Genomic DNA, 25962 nt, shown 5'->3' with positions numbered 1-25962 from the left:
GTCTGAAGCTTCGTTTAGAACGTACCTTTTTTTAAATCGAACTTTATTGAAACACAATGGGTATACAACATACAAACAGATGAAGTTAACAAAAGAACAGAACATGAACATACAGAACCAGGAGTAAAAAAAGTTATGATATGAGTAGGCGAAAAAAATCAACATATTGTAACGTGCAGTGGAGATGAAGCCAGCCGCGGAGGTGTGCAGGTGGATAGCGAATGAGCAACAGCTTCTGACTTTCCAAAAAGTACTCATTTATTTACAATATCAAAAATAAAAGTGCTACCTCTACCACACATTACTAAAGAGCACACTAGTCCGTGTACACACGGGAGCATCCATTACAGGAAGAGTGCGAAGAACAAAAAGGGAGTGACACCAGTCGTGAGACAGGAGGCGCCGCCATGTGGTGATACACTGCATTACAATAGCAACTGTTACATAGTCCCCCCCTGGTGAGAAAAAGGCTGTCCTCAGCCGTACACAGCTGAAAAAGCACACACCACACCTAACAGTACCCTATACATAGAGGTTACAGCTAAGATTGGTGCACACACACAGGGCAAAAGACCATTTAAAAATGAAATTGGTGAAAATAAGACGAATATGTACAGTGGAAAATCAGTTTTCTTAGTTTTTTTCACTTTTTTCTTTTGTTCTTTTTTTTTTTTTCTAAGTAAATGCCAAGAATGAACCTTAACGCACGAAAGAGCCATAAAACTGGATTAAGTAGAGCAAACAGAAACATCTACATATCATGACTCAAAGTAGCAATGCAACAAGACAGCATCAAACAGCTTTAACCAAAACATTTCACTTCAGATCAAGCCTGGTTGTGTGAAAATCATTAGTCCATCTTTTGTTGCTCCAGCCAGACGTAACTCTGGGGCAACGTCTGGGCCTGAGATTGTAATGTCCACCAGCAGCTGGGTGCTGGACAGATCTGGGTGAAACACTCTCTGGAACAGCGCCCAGACCAGAAGAAGAGTCAATGTCCGGTAAATCAAAGGGGAATGGCTCAGAGTCAATGTCAGTGTCTGCAGGGGGGCCAGGGTGGGCCTGAGAGTCAGAGTTCAGACCCTCTGCGGTCTCTCTCTCAGCAGGCAATGAAACAGAATGTTCTTTGGAAGTGAGAGAGTCCCAGGTATGGAACGGTTGCATGTTAACAACATGATAAACACCTGCATCCACACCGGAGTCCACCCAAGTGAGCCTGTAATTAACATCACTGAGTCTCTGAGATACACACAATGGTCCCTGAAACAGTGGTGCAAGTTTAGCAGTAAAGTTAGACTGAGTGTTAAGTCTAATTGTTGAATGTTGCCATTGTGTTTCTTAAATTTGTATAGTCTTAGTTTAAGCAGTAGGATCAAAGCCATCCCTTTGATCCTGAACACCTCTCCAGCCACTCTGTGCTGGGGGAGGTTTTATTGTAGATACATCCTATCTGAAAGATCTGTTTCTTTTGATGTAAGCTTCCTGGGTTTATGACCCTTTGGTCAGCAGGAGGTCTCTCTCTCACACACACACACACACACACACACACACACACACACACACACAGACACACACACACAGTGCCTTGTCTTCGTAACCAAAGGGGGGTTGCAAGGGGAGGTGTTTTGTAAACTATTGTTTGAAGTTTGTCAATAAAAGGCGGCGAGAGGAGGCCACCATTGTGGTCATTTCAACGTGCTGGTCACAGATGAGAGGCCTCCCTTGCGCAAGAAATCGATGGTTGCCTTGCTTTTCTTTCATGGGAATAAGTTCTGGACACAGCGGGGTCTGAGTTTAGACCCAACATTAATTGGTCCTTCGAAGCCGGATTCCAAGAATTTCGCCGCACACTGAGGAGAGAGAGGACACGCCGCAGACTGTCGACAACCAGGCCGTTAGGACGCCTGACAAAGCCCTGGAGTGTTAAATTCGCGACCAGGCCGGTGGAATAGCGTCTGAACTCCCCTCGTGGACGGCGACTGACGGGATTCTAGGACTCTCCTGTGAACGAAACGCAACTCAACGGTAAGCAATCAGAGAGCGTCTCTATAACCGTGTGAATGAATGAATGTGGATCCTAGAAATGCGTCACCGTGATTCTGCGTGAAACGTTTGAGTCCGGGGGAGCGCTGGTCACGAGAGCGCACGTGGACCCAAAACAATAGAGAGCGGCTACGGGCTGTGCGTTAAACGTGAGTTCGGGAGCGCGCTAGCCGCGTGAGAGAGACGCAGGCTTCTCCGCCGTTTGGGGCGTAGAGAGTTCTCCGCCGTTTGGGGGCGTGGAGAGAACCTAGGTTCGGAGTCCGGAATCTCCGCCATTTGGGGCGTTGGAGAGTGTCCGAAGGTTGAATTCTCCGCCATATGGGCGTTTGAGAGTTTTCAACAGAGAGCGCTAGCTGTGCGTGCAGACGCAAGCGATAGGCCTATGTTGTGTGTGTGCGGGCCAGACGTGGTCTGCGTGAGTGTGGCTGATTGTTGTCTTGTAATGGAGAATAAAATGTATAAGTCTGCCTTAGAAGGAGATGTAAAATTTATGCAGAAAGTTTTACCAGGCAGCACGCAGTATATAGGTTGTTGGTGTAAGAAATGTGGATTTGAAGGGACATTAGTGGAAGTTAAGTGTAAAATGCTGGTAGAAAGAATAGCTGTAAGTGTAGCAGGTAAAACAGGTAAAGCGAAGCAGAGGTAGGAATTGCAGTTAGCAGTTGTTAAGTTGTGGCTGGAGCAGACTCAGAAGAGGAGAGAAGCACAGAATGTTAAAAGAGCAATATTGCAAGCAGTAGTTGTGAAACCTGAGGATGAAACTACAGCTCAATCCACTGCAACTACTCTAGAACAACACCGTAGAAAAGCATTAGGAAGAGCAAGAATGTTAGCAGAAAGGAGAGCCAGAGAAGAGCGTGAGAGAGCAGAGGCAGAAGTGGAGGACAGATTAAAGGATGAGTATGGGAAGACATTAGGAGCAGCATTGAGTCCAAGACAGACTAGGCAAGAGAGGAGACAGAAAGGAAAGAAAGTGAACACAAACGTTACACCTACATATCCATCCCTGACACAACACACAAAAAAACAAACATATGGTGTTTCTGTAACAGAGTATGAAGATGAAGAAAGTTTTTCTCCTGATCAATTCCGCGAGTGTGAGAGTGTCTGACGTCATGGTGTGTGTGAAAGGTATCCAGCTGGGGCAGACGTGATTCTGCAGGTCACCTGCCCAGTGGACAAAAAGAAATAAAATAGTTGTGTGGATGAATGATAGCATGAAGAGTGTTTGGTGTTTCTCAGTCTGAAACAGCTGTAATGCTATTTTCTGTTTTGGAGAAAAGTACAGTTAAAGAAAAAAAACAGAGAGAGAGAGATGTGTGTTGTTTTAAGCAGTGATGAGAATAATGGAAGTGTGATGAGAGATGAACACAAAAACATACTGAAAATGCATTAACCATACTAACCCCACATGCATATACACATACAATGATACTCATGAGACCAGACAGCATCTTAAGCATGAGATTCTGTTTGTCATCTTGTCCAAGTCACTAGTAAGATGAAAGTGATACATAGACTAGTGGACTGAATATTATAGGAGGACAGATGGTTGCATCATAGAGGGGAAAACAGAATGCTGATGAGAGGTCTTAAATGAGAGAGCTGAGTGAGCTGATTGTGAGTTTCTGGTGTGTGAAGAAGTTTTACCATGGCACACATTTAGTTACATGAGAAGAAACTTATTATGTGCTGAGACAACATGGTTATGCTGTATGTTGTGTGTATGGCTGATTGGATGAATGTTTGAGATTAAACTGGCTGTTGATTTGTCTTCAGTTACTAAGTTGAACCTGCCAATTGGGTTGTTACGATTTATCCCCCTGGCATGAAGAACACGTGTCATGACTTAAACAAGGCCTTTCTTTCCTTTGATTTCCTTTATTTTCTTTCTTTTATTTTGTTACTTTCATGGTGCACTGAAAGTTTTGTTTGATGATCCATGTTTGAGCAGATCTGCACGATTAGAACCGAAGCGTCGTCGAGAAAACTGTTGTAGAGTGAGCTTCTCCAAAATTAAAATGGGCTCTTATTTGGGACAATCAGGAAACAAATTCCTGTCCAAAAGGATTCAACGAGGAAATCCAGTCTAAATTATTTTTCTTTTTGAAATGACGTTGTTTTGCTGAGCGTGGAAACGAATGCGACGATAATTTCCACAATTAGCAAAAGAAGGAATCACTGAGTGAATGAGTAAGAATTTTAAAATAAATGGGAAACTGACTGACTGACAAAAGCTGACAAGACTGACTGACTTAACACCATTGTGTGAAGTCAACCCCCACCTGACAAAGGTGTGGATGTATCTCTGTGTGTGTCTCTGTTGCAGGAGCAGAAGGAAACTTGGGTCACATGACTATGTGAACTCTGAAAATTTAACCTTTTTAGTTTAAATTCTCTGTCTGTGAATTTACCATGTGTGTGTTATTCATAGGCTTGTGTTGCTCACAGAGATAACTGTGACAAAGTATGCATACGCCTGCGCAAGCGCTAATATTTGCATTTTCTTTTCTTACAGCATGCCAGTTCTTCATGTGAATTGATGATGTGATTTATACCAGGACAACTGGTTGATGTTCTTTCCCACTACAGGATTTCTGGGTTTATATGTGAATGACATTCTTTCCACGGCTAGGGATGGCTAACTTTATGGTGTTTTTATGGCACCTCTGAAACCTGTTGACCTGTGTCTGACCTCCGTCTGACCACAGTCAATGTGTATTGCTAATGTTTGTTTCTCTGAGAATGCTGTGGAGGATTCGGCAGAAGCGGACAAGTGACATGAGTAAAACAAATAAGAGATTACGGTGTTTATGGAAAAGTTGAATATGGGCTCTTAGCTGGCCACTTTGAGCCCATAGTAATATATGAGTGGAGTGACTTTGCTTAAGGGAAGTCACCGATTACATTAATGTTAACTGAGCACATGGGATGATCCATGTCTGAGGCGAATTATGGTAACAATAGTGATTTAATGATTTGAGAAAACCTGCACATGACACTTGTCTTGCTGATGCTGAATGCTTGTTACCCTTGTGATATACTTGTTTATAAGTGTGAAGTTTGATTTTACTTCCAGATCTTGTTTTCCAGGCCATGATGGTGTGTATGCAGGCTCCTGGTGGAGCCAGTTTTTAAGGCAGGGATCCAGGTTTGGTGAGTTGACGCATGAGAGTGTCCATGCGTCAAGAGGTGGGGTCCAGAAGTAACATTAAACAATGTTTTCTATTATTGTTGCAGTGATTTGTGTGATTAGCTGTTTATTTACAAGTATTAAACCTATGCAAGTGGTGCATCCATGTTCAGATGAGGCTTTGATGGCCTATAAGTGAAGTTCACTGATTACAATGTGGAATGACGTTGAGATGTTAAATAATTTGGAACAAATTATGGGAAAAAGTAGGAGTTTGATGAGTTTAGAATAAACCTGCAATGATACTTGTCTCTGTGATGCTGAATACTTTATTACTCTTATGATCTATAGTTGGTTGCAAATGTGAAGTTGTTTTAATTTTAAGACTTTGTCTTCTAGGATACAGGAGCTGGAAGCTAAACAAGCTGAACATTTAAGTGCTGATTAATGTTTTACACAGGGTTACAGCTTGTAGTGAAGCTGCTCCAAGGGACAAACCCTGGAGATTGTTTTAGGGAGACTGTGCAACATTCTTGTACATGTCTCATTGGGGAGTTGACACATGGCGAAAGCCGTGTGGCGAGAGGAGTGTCATTTTTTCAATTTGTAGATGTCGTGAGGTGCCATGACGAGAAGGAGTGACTGAAAGGATCGCCCACAAAATGGAACCTGAGGGAGCGTGCCAAGCTCCAAAAAGTGACAGTGCAGAGGAGGTCCAGCGATGGACTTGTGGTTCTGTGAACAGCACAAATGCAAGGTGACTGTAAAATAACTAACAGCACTTTTTCCACAAGTGAAGCCAGTAACTTACTATCCTAAAAGATTAGCTCTAGTTGCTCGTGCTTTACCTCCATGCGTGAGATCAGTATGTGCAGCAGCTTAAGCTGTACAATGTTTCAGGAAATAGTTTATTTCATCTTTTGATTGTTAGTTCCAGAAGAGGTAGATGTTTACTATTGCAGACTAAACTTACATTTCTATCATCTACAAGACACTTGTCTTTAATGTTACTGTTACTCTCACAACCACACATACTACCATAAAGTGGTGCACAATTCTGAATCTGTCCAACCCTTTTTGCCAACGGAGGAGGGCACTTCTCATGAGTGTAGAGAGCGCGAGGAGAAGACGTGTAAGCCGAGGGATGACTTAATAGATGTGCCACTCGTTGAGGGAAAGGTTTGGTTTGTTGATGATTTGAGTTTTACAATAGCAGAGGGACAGACTAGAACAGGTTTTACTGTAGCAGACAGTGAGAGAGAGTTATCTGTGTAAGACAACTAGCATGTTTCATATTTGCTTGAGCAGCAGAGATGCTAGCTTTAACGGAAGCGTGTAAAGCTGTAGAGAGACAATATACACTGGTAGGCAGTATACATTTGCTACTGTACATTTCTTTGTAGTGCAGTGAGTGAGATGAGGTGTGACAACCTCTACAGGGAAACCTGTAGGACACACCAAACTTTTGCAAATTCTGCTGGAGGCAGCGTTATTAACCAGTGGAATTGCAGTTTGTAAATGTGCAGCACACATGTGAGGGAAAGATCCAGTTGCATTAGGGAAAGTTCTTGCAGATAAGATCGCAAAAGAGGCAGCTGTAGTTAAACATGGTGTTAACCTTTTATCAGTACAGCATCAGCAGACATGCAGGCCCACTCACCTACTGCAGGAAAACAGTTGTGACTTACAGAGGGAGCAAGCTTGCAGGATGGTGTTTATTATCTGTGTGATAAACCAGTACTGCCTAATAATTTGTATAAGACTGCTGCTATTTTGAGCCATTGGCTATACCATGTCTCAAACAGGAGGGAGATGAGCAGTAGTTTATACTTTAGGATTATTAAATACTTTTTTAAAAAAAAAACTTTTTGCAGGCAGAGAGAACTAATGGAACAGTAAAGTTAAGATTTAGGAAGACAGGCAGGACATGGTTAGACTGTATAGAATAAGTACATGAGGATTACTCCAACAGAGAATGGTCTGACTCTTTGAGATTACACATGTTAAGAGCATTTAGAGTTCCAGTCTTCTGTAGTGATGATAGAAAAGCAGAAGAGAGAGCATATTAGCAGAATATATGCTTGAAAATGTTTAAAAGTAAAGTAGTTATGAGAACAAATGATCTGCCAGATGATTCTGTTTCTCCGCAGGAGCAGAACCTGAAGTCTGGAGATTGGATGTTGATAAGGCCATGGAGAGGAAGTGCTGGTCCAGTCCATGATGGGAAGGTCCATATCGGATGCTGCTGACGACGACGACCACAGCAGTGAAGATTGCTGGAAGGAACACTTGGATATATCAAGCGCACTGCAAGAAGGTGACACACATCCAGGCCAGCTCGGAGTAAGTGGCAGGAAGACCGGGAACAAAGGGGGGGGAAAGCCTCCAGGGCCCCTCGTCTCAATCCGGTGAAGAAACCAACTGAGCCACAGGTACTCATCAGAATGGCTGGGAATGTGCTGTGCGTCTTCTTGTGCCTGTGGACCCTGAGTGGGATGACAGGGAGCGCACTGGAACAGAGCAAACCACACCAAGTGCCGCATGGGTTTTCAACAACTACTGGTGGCAGTTTAAGAACACAACCGCTCACATAAAGAACGAGACCAATGGTTATGCTTGTGATGCCACTGGCTACACATTCTTCTGGACTGTGGCCCTATAGCATCGCTGAGAGCGAGACAGTTTGTCTGGTTGCCTTAGCAACACATCCAGGAACACTGCCAACTTTTCAACTGCTCTGAACCTGAATGGAAGGTTGATTCACCAGTAGCTGGGAAGGTGAACTGCTCTGGTGAGACAGACCTGCTCGTCTGACTTAAAGAATATGACTTGTTGCAGGACATTATACAGTTAAACGAACTGGAAACAGGCCAATTGCATATGTGTATGAAGGACAATGGATTAGCCCAAGTTGGAGATTAACCATGGAACATGGCAACATCACTTATTCTTTTGTCTTCTGCAAGAAGGATGTAAACAGAGAAGCCTTTTGTCTACATTTACATCATGAACACTTGAGGTTTTGAGCCAAGAAGATCAAAACAGCTTGATCCAATTTCCTTTACAAAGCTTTTTCTGTGGTGACAACAGGACAGGAGAAGAGTTGTAAATGCAGATAATTCACCAGTTGACTCTAACCCCCACAGGATGCCTACAGTGAGAAGATTTGGGGGGTTGATAGGAGTCATAAAGAAGGGTGTTGACTAGGCTGCAGCTTTGAAGTTAGCTGAGAGCCACATGGACAAACAATAAAGTCAACTGATGCGTTTAAATACCTATGTCTGTATACAGTTGGATTGTAGTGACATATGATTTTTGAGAATGATGATTCTTCTTGTTTGACCTTTGACATTCAGTTGTGTACTTGAAGAAATACATGATGAATTGCACGACAGGAGTAGATCCGCCACAAGGCTGGATAGCTTGGTTACCGTCTGGTCCTGTTTTTGAACTGTTGATACTGATTTGCTTATGTATAGGATGTAGTTTACTGTGTATGAATGAAATCTATACTGACACTGTCTGAACAAAGGGTGCATAAGTTATAAGAAATTTAAGTATACAATGACAAAAAGGAGGGAAATGTTAAGTCTAATTGTTGAATGTTGCCATTGTGTTTCTTAAATTTGTATAGTCTTAGTTTAAGCAGTAGGATCAAAGCCATCCCTTTGATCCTGAACACCTCTCCAGCCACTCTGTGCTGGGGGAGGTTTTATTGTAGATACATCCTATCTGAAAGATCTGTTTCTTTTGATGTAAGCTTCCTGGGTTTATGACCCTTTGGTCAGCAGGAGGTCTCTCTCTCACACACACACACACACACACACACACACACACACACACACACACACACACACACACACACACACACACACAGTGCCTTGTCTTCGTAACCAAAGGGGGGTTGCAAGGGGAGGTGTTTTGTAAACTATTGTTTGAAGTTTGTCAATAAAAGGCAGTGAGAGGAGGCCACCAGTGTGGTCATTTCAACGTGCTGGTCACAGATGAGAGGCCTCCCTTGCGCAAGAAATCGATGGTTGCCTTGCTTTTCTTTCATGGGAATAAGTCTTAGAGACAGCGGGGTCTGAGTTTAGACCCAACACTGAGCGTCTGACCTGGGGTGCGTCTTAACTCTCACAAGGTCACCAACACGAAACGTGGCATGTCGATGTCTCAAGTCATAGTAATGTTTTTGTCTGTCATGGCTATAGTCCAAAGCTGCTTTGGCGTGGTCGTGAGCTTCCTGCAGGGAGGCTCTCAGAGTCTCAGGGTAAGGCACACCCGGTTCATCAGCACCTGCTGTAGAAGGCTGAGTGATAAGGTCAAGCGGGGTGTCTAACTCACGACCATAAAGCATCATGGCAGGAGTCATACCTGTACTGTCATGGGGGGCGGTGCGCAGAGCAAAGCAAATCTGAGGGAGAAACTTGTCCCATGATGTGTGCTTATCACCTACATAAGCGCGGATTGCAGTTTTCAGAGTCCGGTTGACGCGTTCAGTAGCATTTGTCTGAGGGTGATATGCCGTAGTGAGTCTGTGCACCGAGCCTAAGGCAGAAACAACATGTTCAAAAAGCTCACTCACAAAAGGAGACCCTCTGTCAGAAATGAGGTAAGTGGGTGTACCATGCCTAGCAAAAATGTCAGTGACGAATTTACCAGCTGCTACCTGAGATGTAGCTTCTTTGACAGCACTGGCTTCAACCCATTTAGTCAAATAGTCAACAAACACGATCAAATAAGCATTACCAGTGGGGGTGCGGGGAAGTGGCCCAACAAAATCCACACCCACATACTCCCAGGGTTTCTGGGGGACAATGGGAACCATAAGACCGGCTGCTTTTTTCTGACTTGGCTTGGTGAGTTGGCACACTGAGCATGAAATCACATAGCGTTTCACATCAGCTGCCATTTTGGGCCAGAAAAACCTAAAACGCAGTCTAGCCAATGTCTTAGAAACACCCAAGTGACCTGCTGTGGGGTGGTCATGGTAATAGTCCAGCAAGGTGCCTCTCATGGAAGTAGGGGCACACAGTTTCAGCTCTTTCAAAGGGTGCAAAGCACATGTGGACTTGGGTTCTCTGTGATACAAAAGAGAGTCATACACAACATACTGTAACAAGGTGGCATTGTCCGAGCTGTTCAGAGAGTCTGCTTCAATGTCTCTGAGGAGTGGACCTGTGACATGATCGTCTAACTGCAGCTGTCTGAATTGTGAACGGTCAGCCAGAATGACGGGGGGCAGAGTACGAATGTCCAGGCTGCCCATAACAGCATGATCTGGTAAAAGATCAGTCGGCCTGTCACAGGTCAGAGGCAAAGGGTTGCGTGACAGTGCGTCGGGAACTTTGTTCTGTGCACCAGGTTTGTGCACTATTGTGAAATCAAAGTCCTGCAAACGAAGTGACCAGCGGGCGAGTCGGCCCGTTGGGTTTTGACGAGACATGAGCCACCTGAGACTGTTGTGGTCAGTGAAGATAGTAACATGAACACCTTCAACATATGGGCGGAAGTGTTCCAGAGCCCATATCACAGCGAGGCACTCCTTCTCTGAAGTGCAGTAGGGGAGTTCAGCTTTGTGAAGGGAGCGACTAGCAAAAGCCACAACGTACTCACGACCCTTGTCATCCTTTTGCATCAACACTGCCCCAAGACCAATGTCACATGCATCGGCGTGAATGGAAAAGGGACGGTTGAAGTCTGGAAATGACAGGATCGGGGCTGATGTGACATGATCCTTCAAAGTGTCCATGGCCCTTCGACAGCTGTCGTCCCAGTGGAAAGCATTGTCCTTTCTGGTGATGGCGTGAAGAGGTTCGGCATGGCGGGCATAATTCTGAATGAAGCGTCGATAATAGCCAGTCAAGCCAAGGAACTGACGGACGTGTTTCACTGAGGTTGGGGTATCAAACTCCTTAACCGCCTTTACTTTGTCCGGATCGGGCTTAACACCTGATGATGTGATGCGGTACCCGAGAAAGGTGAATTCATCGAGGCAGAATTGGCACTTTTTGAGCTTCAATGACAAGCCAGCAGCCTGGAGTCTGCCCAGCACCTCCTCAAGATCCACTAAGTGCTGTTCAAAGGTAGGTGAGGCGATAACAATGTCATCCAGGTAGACTGCGCACGTTTTGTAAATGAGGCCAGCAAGCACAGAGTTCATGAGTCTCTGAAAAGTTGCAGGTGCGTTGCAGAGCCCAAAGGGCAGCACCCGAAACTGGAAGAGACCGCAGTGAGAGATGAAGGCAGTTTTAGGCTTCGAGTCCTCTGCTACAGCAACCTGCCAATAGCCTCGCGCTAAGTCCAATGTCGAGACAAACTTTCCTCTTGCCAGAAAGTCCAAAGACTCATCTACACGAGGCAGGGGATAAGAGTCTTTTCGGGTAACTTGGTTGAGCCCTCGAAAGTCCAAACAAAACCTTGGTTCCGTGGCCGCTCTATTTACAATGACTACAGGAGCTGCCCAAGGGCTTGTGGAAGGTTCAATGATGTTGTCCTTCAACATTTGTTGCACTTGTTCTTCAATCACACGTTTCTTAGCAGGTGACGTGCGATAGGGTGGGAGATTGACAGGTGTTGCATTGCCAGTCTCTATGGCGTGCTCAGTGAGAGCCGTTCGACCAAGTTGACCATCAAACAAGGAGCTAAACTTGCTGAGCAGATTTAGTAAAGCATCCTTGTTGTTCTCTGAGAGACTTGCTTCAGACAGTTTGGCTGTTAAGTCTGAGCGAACCAAGTCCAAAGACATCAGTGTTCCAGGTGAATGTGAGTAATCATTTTGAAGGTCCTCTTCATTGTCTGCGAGTGGGCAGGGGATGTCCTCAATGTAGACTGTTCTAGTGGGAATGTGAATAGAAACAGAAGCTCTTGCCATAAAATCCATTCCCAGAATGAAAGGAGAGGACAAATCTGGTATTATGGCAAAACGCTGGTAAAAGTTCTTGTTCATGAATCCAATATTGAGCCAAATAACACCAACAGGGATACAGGGAGCATTATTGGCGAGGTTAACTGCAGGACCATTCCACTCACTTGTGTTTCTAGGGTAAGAGTCATTTACTTGAATGAGATCTGTTCGTACAGCCGAGAGGGAAGCACCCGTGTCGAGGGTAGCATCCACAGATGAAGCATTGAAGTTCACTTTCGTTCTTAGTGGGGTATTCCAGTGGACTTGTGAAAAATTGTCTTCCAAGTGTCCAAGACTGTGTCCACCCTGTAGTGAATCGGGCGTGTGAGGCTCCGTTAGTAACTGGGGGAAGGTTGGCCTCTGTGAAATGTCCTCCCCCCCCCTGTAGTTTCCCGACTGCCTGTATTGTGGCTGGGATGTGGTGCTGCTTAATTCCACCTTTTCATGGCCAGGGTCAGAGGGGCCAGGTGCTGGCAATGGCTGGACTGGGCCATGCCTAGCGGTGTTCGAGGCTCGTTGTGGCAAATGAGGTTGGGTGTTACAGTTTGGGCAGGTGCGTGTAGTGAACCCTGGCTGAGAGCATTTGAAGCAGTAAGGTTCAGGCTTATAGTTGTCTTTGCTACATAAAGCAGGCTGTGGTCTTTGTGGTCCAAGCACTGAGTGAAGCTCATGAGCGCGTAGCAGCAGGTCCATTACAGAAGTGACATTAGCGCCATACAGGGCAACTCTGTATTTTTCGAGAGCATGTTTACTAATTAGGTCAATTCTGTCTTTTTCAGGTGGGGGGCTCTTCAGTTTGTCAAACTCACTCAACATGTGGGCGACAAAGGTTGGGAGCGGCTCGTCCTGAGCCTGAACACGATCCAAAATTCCTCTCAGGATGCGTTCTTGGTTGTCGGAGGGCAGAAAAACTGTCTTAAACAGTTGACAGAATTGAGCCTATGATGTGATGTGGGAGCTCAGTGCCTTGAACCATTTCCCGGGCTCTTTTGCAAGAAAGTGTGGCAGTTCGTTTAGCAATTGCCCATCAGTTAGGTTCAATGAGGCTTTGTATGTGCCAACTGCATTTAACCAGTCCTCAGGTTGCACTTTTTCCGTCCCCAGCATACACAGGAGGCTCCAGCTTTGCGTGATGTAAAGCTGCCGCAATCACTCTGGAAGTAGGGATGGGTACCGGTGTCCGGTGCCATGATGGCACCGGTTCTGACATAAACGGTAGTAACCAGACCGAAAAGCAGCGCACATTTCGGTGCTTTTTTTTCCTGAGCTGTGATACACTTCTAGCCAATCATTTTACGTTTCCCAGGATAGTAGGCGGGGCCAGGTACGTACGTTCAGTTAGAGCAGAGCTACAGATTAAAAATGTCCAAGGCGAAGCGGTCAAAATTCTGGCTGTACTTCACAGCAAAATATGCAAACTCAGCAGCCTGCAACAAGTGCTTTAAGCTGATACTGTCAAAGGAGGTAACACCTCAAATCCGATGAAACACCTGGCGACGCATAGCGTTTTTTTTTTTAAAAAGCCGAGAAATGCGCCGTATTTGATAGCTTGCTGCGAGACCTCACACTGTGCACGTTGGGTGGGTTTGCCATTTATCGGAACCCTGAGCAACATCCCCCCAAAAACCCGAAGAATAGAGTCCTGGGCCCCTAGCCCTGCCAGTGTAGCAGGATGATGATGGCAGCAGAAGCCCGTTCTTCTCTGCGTGAGTCGCTTAATGTTGTTCGAGTGTAATTTACGTTGAGTATAGGGGTGAACTAGCAAACATCATCATAGCTACATGCGGCTGTCTTCTTGTTTGATGGCAGATACTCCCTTCACCCTGGACAAAAAGGCTAAAGGACCAAGAAAAAGTGGGAAACAGCTGAACATGAGAGGTTTTTGGACAAAGTTTGTGTTTTTTTTTCCATTGATTAAGCACTGCTTCCAGCCAAGAGCGATACCATATATGCCCCATAGCTGCAGAAAAGGCTAACATTGTTATCTTTCTACAAAAAAAAAAAAAAAAACAGCTGAACATGAGAGGTTTTTGGACAAAGTTTGTGTTCTCCATTCTTTAAGCACCGTTCGAGCACCGTTTAAGCACCGGCACCGTTTTCAAAAGTACCGATTTTGGCACCGGTATCGGATAAAACCTAAACGATACCCATCCCTATCTGGAAGTGCTACTGAGTTCAAGTGAGTGAGATGGGAGGAAAGGATTTGTAGGTTGAAATGGGTTGCTGGGCAGGAACGGATTGGTACTGTTGGTGGGTTCAGTTTTTGTCCATCACATGAACATGAGGTGTCGATGTGGCCATTGGGAAAACAGGAGACTGTGGGACTGCAGGAGGGGGGAGAGTTCCCCGTTGTGAGTTGGTCCCACTGCCTTAGTAAACTCTGCTGTATGTTCAGTGAGTCACGTAAACAATCACTAAGCTTATTCACCTCAGTTCTTAACTCCACCACTTGTTGGCTAAGGCTAGGAGTCACATTTTCAACTATCTGGCACATAGGTAACGAGGTGAGTTCCATGTCTGAGTCAGAGTCTCTGGGCAGTGTGCCATTGCGATTTCAAATAAAATTAAGCCGCTCCAGGGCACAGCGCAGTTATTGATATAGCAGTAAAAGAGTCAGTTAGGTCAGACTAGAAAGACAAAACTGCAAAAATGCGTTCAAGATTAAATTTAGAAAAACCACATATAAAATTTCGCCCAACAACTGAAATTAGACTGGAGTGATCAGAACCATGTTATTACAATAGCATGTCTGCAACACTAGAGCTCAATGCAAGATTAGTTTTAAGTCGTTTCGTTATACTGAGCCGTTATACTCTCTCTTTTTCTTTCTCCCAAGCGGAGCAGCGGCACACCACGGTATCCAGAAATTAGTCGGGTCCCACCTGAGCTGAGGCTGCGGCCATGGCTGGAGAAAACGTCCGAGCGTCCGCAAAACTGGGGGGATTTCCGAGACAGTTCACGTGCTAGAAGAGAAGAATCCTCGGCGGGATGCAAAAATCGTCTGAAGTCCAAGGGGAAAAAGTTCGGGCGCCAGTTGTAACGTGCAGTGGAGATGAAGCCAGCCGCGGAGGTGTGCAGGTGGATAGCGAATGAGCAACAGCTTCTGACTTTCCAAAAAGTACTCATTTATTTACAATATCAAAAATAAAAGTGCTACCTCTACCACACATTACTAAAGAGCACACTAGTCCGCGTACACACGGGAGCATCCATTACAGGAGGAGTGCGAAGAAGAACAAAAAGGGGGTGACACCAGTCGTGAGACAGGAGGCGCCGCCATGTGGTGATACACTGCATTACAATAGCAACTGTTACAATATAAATATTGTTCTGAGAGGCTTTTTGTTGGTTGAGTCTGAAATTGATTGTATGTACAATTCATATCCTTATAAAAAGGCAGAAATATGGTGTTTTATTAATAAACTTACATTTATGGATATAAAATAGCTAAAAGTATTAACAAATATTTTATAAAAAAACATTTATCATTCTTCCTGGGGAACTTAAAGAAAAAGAATAAAACATTTTCCCATCATAAAGAAAACTCCCTTAAAATATGGACAATAACAAAACTGCTAAATTCTTCCAGAATCTCTGTGTAGAGGAACCAAAAGAGATGTGCCACAGTTTCTGGATGATCCCCACAGAAAGTTCAATTAGTATTTATGTCTCTTTTAAATGTTACCATATAGTGACTGGCTGGGTAACATTTATGAAGAATTTTATATGAGATTTCCTTCACCTTGTTCACAATTAGATATTTATGGGATCATCCAGACTGTCTTCCAGGTGATATCTGGAACATGTCGGTTCCAGTAAGATATTCTATATATGGGAGAGACATGATATCTTCTTGGAATAAACTACGTATTCTCTTATTGCTGTTACCAAGTTCCTGTGAAAAGCAGATTTTTCCCACTGCTGACTCAGCTGGATCAGGGAGAGTGACTGAGGCAGATATTGAGCTGTCAGTGTTTTTATATAACATTAAAGTCCCTGAGGGTATGGCACCAAGCACCATTGAGAATTCCCCAACACTGTTTGACAAGTTTGACGAGCATCTTGACTTTTGGTCTTTGGATATTAACAGTCCTGGGTATGTGACTTCTTGTTTAACAGAAATGTTACAGAGAGCATTTGCAGTGCAGCCTTTAATTGCTAGTAATTCACATTTTTTTAGATTTCGACATAAAGCAGATGCCTCAGAGAAATCACTAATAACACTAAGGGCTGGACGGATTTGATTTGCATTCTTCAAGAAGAGTGTGGTGTCATCAGCTAGCTGGCTGATGATGAGCTCCTTATCAGCTGTGCTGATTCCTTGTATAACAGGTCAAATCTCGGGGTGGAGTCTTAATCATTTTAATTGAGCTATTGCCATTCGTGTACAAGGTTTTGATAGCTTTACAGAAAAATGCCAAATTTTTCCAAAGAGTGGAAAATAAATTGATGTTCAATTGTATCAAAAGCCTTTTAAAATCCAGGAAGAGAATGAAGCTATAGTCAGATACCAAATCAGAGTAATCAAGTAGATCTAAAACCAGTCTCATGTTCTTAGAAAGGTGTCTGTTTCTCATAAAGCCTGATTGTGTCTCATCGATAATTGTGTCCAAGAACTCTTTCATTCTGTTAGCAAGTACTAAAGCCATAATCTCATAGTCATCATTGAGCAGACAGATGGGTCTCCAATTATCAATAAGAAGTAAGTCTTTGTTTGGCTTTGGAATAAGTGTTATGAGACCCTGAGTAAGAGTAGGAGGGAGGATGTTATTCTCTACACTTCCTATGAAAAGCTGCAGTAAGAACGGAGCCAGGAGATTAGAAAATGATTCATAAAACTCTGCAGTTAAACCATCTGTGCCGGGAGATTTGTTGGCCTTAAGTGCAGAAATAGGATTACAAACGTCCTCCACAGTCAGAGGGCTGTCACAGTGACTTCTATCTTCCACAACAATAGTTTTTAGGTTTTTAATATTATTGAGAAACAGTGTTGAGACATATATATATATTCTACTTTTCTAAATGATTGACTATTTCAATGGAGAACCTAAATGACACGGACCCGTGTTTGTTATTACATATCTCTATTTTGAATGTGACAAGTCTATCATTGCCTGTTATTCATAGGTATTAACAGAGTTTTTGGCCTTTTTTCCTCTATAACAGTTAATTGACTCTTTACAGTGGCCTGCTATGGTTAATAATAACATGTTCAGTCATGAGTGAAATCAAAGCTTTTCTTCACTTTAGCATTTAACATTCCCAACAATATAATGTGATACCTTAATTAACCCTTTAAGACCTACCATAGAACCAAGTCCGCCAGAGCTTATATTATATTTTTACATGCTGTGGAGCCATTTTTGGGAGCATTTCAATTTGCTATACATCAATACAACCATTATAGCCCAGATTTTAATAATATGTATTCATTAAGTGCATAGTAATTACATAAATTGCAAAAAAGTGCAATAAACTACAAAAAAATTTAAAATCGTTTTTGCTTTTTTTAACATATATTTGTAGTTAGAGAAATTTAAGAGGCTTATCCCTCAAAACTGTAAATACAAAAAAGTTGCACAAAATAGTTTCCCACCACAGGAAATGTATTTTGACTGTCTTCATACTTTTATTTTTGAAATACACCAATTTTTATACACTGCAAGAAAAACGAAAATAAATATTATAGTGCAAATTTGCAAAAAAGCAGCATATGCATCAAAATAAACTATTTCCAGCAGTGCAATATGAGTCCTAAGCATCCCAGAAACGACACAGAAAGGCATAAAGTCAAAGATATCTTTTAAAAAGACCAGTATATGCCCTGAGGCCCTGATCTTAAAAAAGACTACATTTCCGCGAAAATGACGTCACTTCCGGTTTCGGGCAGGTAATGGCGGAAATGCAAAAGTTCGCGCTGACGTCTATTCCAACGTAGGAAGTGTTATGAACAGCTGATCGGATTGGCAAAGCGTGTTTCTGGAATATTATGTTTTTGTTCCTGCAAGCGCTTTTTATGCAGTTTTTGCAAAGCTTTATGTGGAAGGAAACCGTGACCTAGGACAAGCTGATGGCATGAGATGTAAGTACAACTCCTCCGGTTTCATATGCAAAAAATTTTTTTGTGTTAGCTTACGTGGTTGCAGTGCTACTGGGATTTAAAAATAGTTACGCAAAACAGAGCGTGTCCGCTCCGATCGGCTCTAAAGGGTTAAAACACAACTAATAAAACACAATTTTCTTAATGCAAACATCAGTGACTCAACATTAGCAACCAAAGGGTTCAGTCTGCAGCTCACACTCATGTGAAGCTACAGCCTCCCCCTTTAGTCTCTGTCATCCTTATGCTCCTGCACAAACAAAGCAAGACAAAACCTCCACCCTTCTTCTACAGGCTGGGTGAATTGTTGCGGACATTCACTAATCCTAAAGTCGGCACCGTTTTTGTCTCAGTATCAAGTCAGTTAAACTTTTAGTCGTCAGTCCGTCACAGTCCAGTCACATGCATACATCCACACACATTCATACCAGATATTGCTGATAATGGAGTCTCACACGCAGCCTATTCGAGCCTCCATCACCAGCAAGATGACGTCATCATTTTCAAGGAAAACAGTTCCTTGTTTTTGGACTGGATTGACTCGCTGCAATCCTTTAAGCTCAGGACTTCTCATGTGATCAATGTCCCATATAAGTGAATTTCTCCCAAGCCCATTATAATCATGGAGAAAAACACTTTGCGACTGTTTCCAGTAAGAATATTTTATAGCGCTTTAAAGTTCAACCTCTCAGGTCTGGATTAAAGAGCTGATTTGTTAAATCGGCAACTCACAAAATACCAAAATATCACCACCGGTGGATCACACCTCTCAGATGTTCTTATCTCAGTGCACTGTAACAAAAGCACAAACAAACGTAACCAATAAAATACTAATAAAGTAACAAATACTGGGGCCCATTGCAAACATGTCCAAGCATAAAACCATCTTTCTCTCTCTTAGAGAAAGAAAACAATCCAAACCTCACTGATAAAATCAACCTAGTGTCAAGCAAAACCCAAAAATCAACCAAAACTTCACCAGAAAGTTTTTCTCCCTCCTGGGACAATATTGTGCAGGAATACAGGCACCGTAACTCCTTTTGCACTGACAAAAACATGTTGGATTTACTTGATTCAATAGTGGACACTGGTTGCACACAAAGGTTTTGCTTTGGCAGAAACTTAAACAACTGAGTTAAATCAACACAACCTTTTCATATTCAGTAAACCTGCATGTTGTGTTCATAAAACACAATTGAAACATGTTCAGATGGAGTAAGTTGAGCTCCTGGAACATTTTAATCCTTCAATTGAAATTGAATGGGTCTACAACAACTACCATCCTCCTATCTCTATCCTGGTTGCAGCAGGGCTGGGAAATAACCCTGAAGTGATAGGTTACCAGGCAGGGTACACCCTGGACAGCTCACCAGTCTATCAGATAGAAACACACAGCCGTTTACATTCATGGATAATTTAGCCCAGGACCTTCTTACTGTGGAGCAACAGCACTAACCAGCATGCCAACAATGGAGGAAATACAGGAAAGCTATGATTTCCTGTATTTGAGGCAGAATTATTTTGTTCTTGCCCTTGACAGGTTAATCCACAATAAATAGCAACAGCATGCATGTGGTGTGTGTGTCGTTGTCTGCCTCTTATAACTCCAGTGATTTTCCTGTAGTTTGAAATCTTATGCGGTGTTGACACAATAATTTGTTGTAAACCAGGAAATTCCCAACTGTGGTAGAAAGCACGGCTTAGCCTTAGCAAATGTTCAAAGAAAAGTCGTCACTTCCTGATAAATATTGTCACACTGGGGTTTTTGCAAATGATATCAGTGAGCACTGTGTGGCAGCTGGAGTCAGACAACTGAAGCTCCCACAATCAAGACCACAAACAGCTTTCAAAGGAGATTTGAAGCTTTTCTGGCAGCAAGCTTCATGATTTATGGGACTGGAACTGGAACAGAAACTACCTGATCACCAATGGTGAGCTGGCATGGAATTATTTTTATGACATTTTATCAAAGTTATAAATAAGCATGCCCATTAACACATAGTGAGTGAGCATGTTGTCTTCCCACGCAGTGAACAGCGGATGCTAATGTTTTTGTCACTTTTTACAGAGTCAAACTCAAAGTAAGGTCAGTGCTTCCACGCTTTAAATGCTGCACGCTCACACTCTCTCCACACTCGATAGATTATCCATTGTTCATCTGCACACAGCTGCGGTTTTAGTAACGCAGTAACGCAGCGTGCTTACGGGAAAGTAACAGTAATCTAATTACCTTTTTTGCAATAGCAATCCCTCACTTTACGCGTTTCTTGAAAAAAGTAATCTGATTACTTCCCATCTCTGGTTGGAGCTGTGCACTTGTGGGTTCAACCTTGTGTACACGTTTATCTTTGCTGTGTGTACTTGTACCTCTGAGTGGAAGCTGAACTCTTGAGTTCAAGTATCGAAGCATCAGCTGTGACGTTAAAGTCCAAACAGCTCGTTCATTTGACGTGCAAATGAACGAAGGTAACGCCGTTTTCATGTGGATGTGTCACTGAGACACTTTCCACATCCACAGCTCACAAAATGGGAAAACTATAGAAGTATAACAATTAGGGCTGCCACAATTAGTCGACTAGTCACGATTACGTCGACTATCAAAATCGTCGACGACTGATTTAATAGTCGACGTGTCGTTTGAAGCTTTGTAAGATCCCAAAAGACGCAGGAATAAGTAGCAGGATTTAAGAGTGTAATAACGGACTCAAACAGAAGATGGCAGCACTGCATGTACAAGGATGCCAGCTGCCGTTAAACCCCGAAGAAGAAGAAGCTCTGTCCCAGAATTCATAGCGCGGCCCAGCTCAGTTTCCAACAATTGCGGCAGCTGGTTAGTTTTAATGTTAATCTTATTATTCTTTCTGGGTCACAAAATAAACGTTTAACATATTTTCAGGCGAGAATGTAGCTGTGTAAACCTCAAATATCTGCTCAGTTTATCAAGACACCACATATTTTCAAAAGCGCTCCGACGTTTTCGGAGACGTCTGTTACCCACTAGCTCGATAGCTAGCCGGGGGCCATGAGAGCACCGGACTCCCAGCTAATCATTTTCAAACCCACCGCCGTCTTTCGCTACTCAGGTTAAACATATATAAGTCACTTAGAGAACTTAAAAATGTTATTGTTTGGCTTTTTTTAGTATTTTATTTGTTCCTGAGTAAATCGGTTTGGCTGAGATTAAAGTTATAGTTTTTACACAGCTGAATAAACGTCAGACAGCTGATTATCAGAAGTGTGAGATGCTCGAGAATTTACTCCGGTGTCCCGTTATATTTTAGATAGCAAGGAGTTTATTAAACTTCACCGAAACAATCTGCAAATTTCATTAAAATTAATAAACTATCATCTTGTCTTTATTTTTTAGTTAGCACAGACCTTAAACACTTAAAGCTGTAAGCTAATGATAGTTATATAAGAGCAGATGCTGCTGGTGCAATAAGCTGTACGTTTTACGTCCAATGGATGATGATCTGATTAGTCGACTAATCGCAAAAATAATCGGTGACTAGTCGACTATCAAAATAATCGTTTGTGGCAGCCCTAAACTACACTAAAGCTATTCTGTTATACCTGTATACAAAAAAAAATATTTCATAGTTCAGCAATACTGATCAATCTAATAAACTTAAACCTACACCATCCTCCCTATTCTGGTATTTTAAAGAGTACTTAGCGTAAATATTAAGCAACCTTACTAATAGGGTTCACCTCACATAATCCTTTTACGGGTCCCCGAGACCCATATGCGTCAGTTAGAAGACAATTAAATTTGATGACCAGAGGGGACACACCCACTCCAGGGTTTCCACCTCCCCTATTTACACCAGTAATGGGTCAATTTACTTTAGTTCAAATGCCAAACCCAAATTATGGCCGACCCACTGGTCCACCTGCAGCTGAAGGTGATGACCCCCCCCAGAGATCAAGATGCATTCACATATGTCTATCAACCATGGACAGCAGAGGATAGGAAAAATGTTCTGAAAGATGTGCCCCCTTTAAATGAGGGACACCAGCAGTGGAGAGATGCAGTAGAATTAATACGTATCAATTGGTTGCTAAATGGACAAGAAATGCTACAAGTCCTCCAAGATCTCCTAGGCCTGAAATTTGCAAGCGTCCGTGGAAATTTCACTGGAGTTGACGACCAAAATGAATATCTAAGGAATGATGCATTAGAAGCGGCCCTAGCTCCAGTGTATGAAAGGATCAGGGTCAGGTTAGCTCCAAGGCCCGATTATGGAAAAATAGGAGAGACAAAACAAAAAGATAATGAGACAGCCTCCGATTTCTTAGACAGGCTACGCCCAGTCTTCAGACAACACTCAGGTTTAGAGCATGATGATGGCCCAGAAACGCCCTACCAACAACAGCTAAAGAATGCATTTTTAAAGGGCCTCCTCCCAAAAGTTAGAGCTCATGTAGATAAACACTGGGTGACCCAAAACACAGGAAATCTCGCCGACGCCCTGCAATATGCAGAGCACGCAATAAAAGTACAAAAAAACAAGGCAGCTCAAACTGGAGTTTTCGTAGTCACAACCGAAGGTGGAATTGTTGCATATGCAGGGAGAAATCCACAGAAAGGGAAAGGCAGAAAACAAAATAGAGATGACAAGGATAGGCATAGAAGGTGCTACATTTGTGATAAGGAAGGGCAATTTGCCAGAGATTGCAGGAGCAGGCAGAGAGAAGACCGCAGGGACAGAGAAAGAGACAGAGACAGAGATGACCGCTCCGCCAGGCGAGAAAGGCAAAACAGAGACGACAGGGACAGTACTGAGGAAATGTGACTAGGCCCCCACCCAGACACCTCAAACGAACAGCAAGAGTGTGGGGCTGAAATTTTTAACATTCATCAGTTACTTCATCAGGTTCTGAATACAAACCAGAGGTAACTATTTACATAAATGGCAAACCTTACACAATGTTATGTGATACTGGCGCATGTATGACAGTTCTGACAGAAGAACCCCCGAGAACACACTTCTCAAAGGATGCCCGTGTGGTCACCTCAGCCTCCGGGCACACCACCACACAATTGTTAACACAAAAGTTAGACTTCCTACATGCAAACAGCGACCGAAAGTGCAAACTACAATGCATTATTGACTCTAGCTGCCCGGTAAACCTATTAGGCCGTGACGGACTGATGAAGCTAAGAATAGGAGTAGTTCCTGAAAGCAATGGCATGAGAGCAGAATTAATGCTCTCAGAATCACACACGCTCGTGTGTCACGGGGATGGTGAACCACACTATTATTGGACGCTGGATTTGCCATCCTCTAAACAGCTAATTACAATAACTGAGAGATATTTACCACGAACATCAGAAGTAATGCCGCACAATGAACTACATCATACTCTGCGTTTTAAACAAACACCAGGCCCTGACCCAGAGTATGACACTCAGGTCCACTGTCTAGGACCACAGAAACTAACCTTGCAACACCTTTATGTTACAAAAAGCGGAAATGCTGTATGCTCGGTAATCCAACCCCCCAGAGTAAGAGATTTAAATAGGATGCCTGCCCCACATGTTTCCACAGCAAAAAACTCCCAAACACAATGGAAAGATCTAGGTATCGTTCTAAAACGAGTGCAGGATGATTATTATGAAAAGACAGAGCACACGCATGAAGGTTGGCTTCAAGGCCTGGGTTTTAAATGTAAAGCCCAGCACTCACCTGACCGACTCTCCAGCCTCATGCCTCGTGACTGAGAGAGAGAAATGACCACTGTTAGCCCCTGTAGATGAAACAGACATTGCAAACTTGCCAAAATCCCTATGGTCCACTGGACCAACAGATGTAGGATTAATAAAAAACGCGGACCCAATTAAAGTAACAGTAACATCAAACCACAGACCTATGAAGCCACAGTACCCATTATCTGCCGAAGCCAGAGATGGGATTCGCCCGGTCATAGCAGATATGGAGAAAGCAGGGATATTGATAAAAACAACTAAAACAACATGCAACACACCTATTAAAATATAGACTTGTACATGATTTGCAAGCAATTAATGACATTACAGAACAAATCCCTCCTGTAGTGGCAAACCCACATACTATATTGAATCAAGTAACACCTAGAGAGCAGTGGTTTTCAGTAATCGATCTGTCAAATGCTTTTTTCTCTGTGCCTCTGCACCCAGAGTCACAGAAACTGTTTGGCTTCACGTTTGATAACCAGAAATACACATACACACGCTTACCACAAGGTTTTCAAAATAGTCCAACACTATATGCGGAAGCTCTTAAGCACTCAATGTCTACTTGCACTCTGCTTGCTCCAGGACAGTTCCTACTCTACGTAGACGACATTCTGGTGACCGGAAACACGCAGGCAGACTGCAAGGCAAACACTCTAATGGTGTTGCGACACTTGGCACAGCAGGGTCACAAAGTGTCACAGCACAAACGACAATTGTGGCAGCCGAAGGTCGTATATCTAGGACATGAGCTGACAGGTCAAGGCCGAAAATTGCTAAACAGCCGAAAAACAGCAGTGCAAGACGCTCCAAAACCACTAACCAAACAACAAATGATGAGCTTCCTCGGTCTCTGCAATTTCTGTAGGAGCTGGATCCCAGAATATGCCCTCAGAGTCCAGCCCTTGCAAGATTTAATATATGGAAAAAATCTAGCTTTGAGAGATAAACTAACATGGACACCTGAAGCAGAGCAATCATTCAAAGACTTAAAATCAGCTTTACAAACCAGCACTGTCCTAGCATTACCAGACTACGACAAACCATTCTATTTGCATGTAGATGGCGGTTCAGGATATATGAAAGCAGTTTTGACACAAGCTTTTGGAGACAAACAGCGACCATTAGCATTTTTCTCATGCAAACTAAACTCTGTGGCCGCAGGCCTCCCCACTTGCGTACAAGTTTGTGCAGCTGCAGCAGAGGCAGTAAAGAAATCAGCAGATATAATTTTAGGACACCCTTTAATTGTTAAAGTGCCACATGCTGTTACCTCAATACTGCTGCAAGCTAACCTATCATATCTAACACATGCAAGACAATTATCATATGTAGGCAATCTGCTTTCACAAACTCATATCACAATAGAGAAGTGTGGACAGCTGAATCCGAGCACTCTGCTTCCTGCGGAAGCGGATGGTGACGCGCTCAGCTGCCTGCACAAGCTAGATGAGGAAACGAAACCGCGAGCCGACATATATAGTTCACCACAAGCAGCATTTGTCGATATTTTTGTAGATGGCTCTGCAAGCAAAGATAAAACTGGCCGAAACTGCGTTGGATATGCTGTGACAACAATAGACACAGTTCTCGAAGCAAGAGCATTAACTTCCTCACACTCAGCACAGAGTGCAGAGTTAACAGCAGTCATTAGAGCCTGTGAACTACATAAAGATAGAGATATAAACATCCACACAGACAGTCAGTACACCATTTTGCAAAGATATGGCATAACAGAGGTATGATAACATCAACAGGCGCACCAGTACAACATGGCGGTCTGTTAAAAAGACTGTTGGAAGTGATCACATTGCCCAGACATTTAGCATTATGCAAATGTGCTGCACACCAGAAAAATGACTCACTCATAACTAGAGGTAACAACTTTGCAGACAAGGCAGCAAAAGAGGCAGCAGGAAAAGAAACAGACGCTTTCACACTAACTTCCTGCCCTCTGATATCAATAGATGTTCTGAAAGATGAACAAAAAGCAGCATCACAGAATGAAAAATCCTCATGGTTAAAAGATGGAGCAATCTTAAAAGACGATATCATGACATGTA

The 25962-nt window shown here is 43.2% G+C and overlaps 1 long non-coding RNA gene across 1 annotated transcript; it reads left to right on the top strand.

The window, feature by feature from the left end:
* The first annotated feature begins 1590 nt into the window (after positions 1-1590).
* Positions 1591-8744, top strand: LOC120725796. The gene is made up of 2 exons (XR_005694215.1): positions 1591-2025; positions 5787-8744. It is a non-coding gene; the product is annotated as an uncharacterized LOC120725796 (long non-coding RNA).
* Positions 8745-25962: the final 17218 nt, after the last annotated feature.

Source organism: Simochromis diagramma, unplaced genomic scaffold, assembly GCF_900408965.1.
Source record: "Simochromis diagramma unplaced genomic scaffold, fSimDia1.1 OVJJ01000731.1, whole genome shotgun sequence".
Taxonomy (NCBI): Eukaryota; Metazoa; Chordata; class Actinopteri; order Cichliformes; family Cichlidae; genus Simochromis; species Simochromis diagramma.
Note: the sequence above shows the minus strand (reverse complement) of the source record. Positions and strands in the feature narration are given on the sequence as shown.